This window comes from Pongo pygmaeus, chromosome 22, assembly GCF_028885625.2.
Source record: "Pongo pygmaeus isolate AG05252 chromosome 22, NHGRI_mPonPyg2-v2.0_pri, whole genome shotgun sequence".
Lineage (NCBI taxonomy): Eukaryota > Metazoa > Chordata > Mammalia > Primates > Hominidae > Pongo > Pongo pygmaeus.
The window spans coordinates 54,709,013-54,709,318 of NC_072395.2; positions in this window are offsets into that span (position 1 = coordinate 54,709,013).

Here is a 306-nt window from a genome sequence, read left to right on the forward strand (position 1 = left end):
CGCTCCGCCCTGTTACGTCACTTCCGTAGGTCGTCCCGCCCCCCTGCCCCGCCCACTTCCCCGCCCCCCCGGGCGCCCTCTCTGCCAGCGCCCGGTGACTGCGAACGGATGAATAGACGCTCCGGGTCGCTGCCCTCTGCCCTGGGTGCGCAGAGATTCTCACGCTTCTCACGGGCCTCGACGTGCGCATCAGCTGCCCTGCTTTTCTTTGGTTTTTCTTTTCCTTAATTGCGGAGTCACATGCAGTTGTAAGAGATCATTCACTTTGCCCAGTTTCCCCCAGTGCTATCACTTTGCAAAACTTTG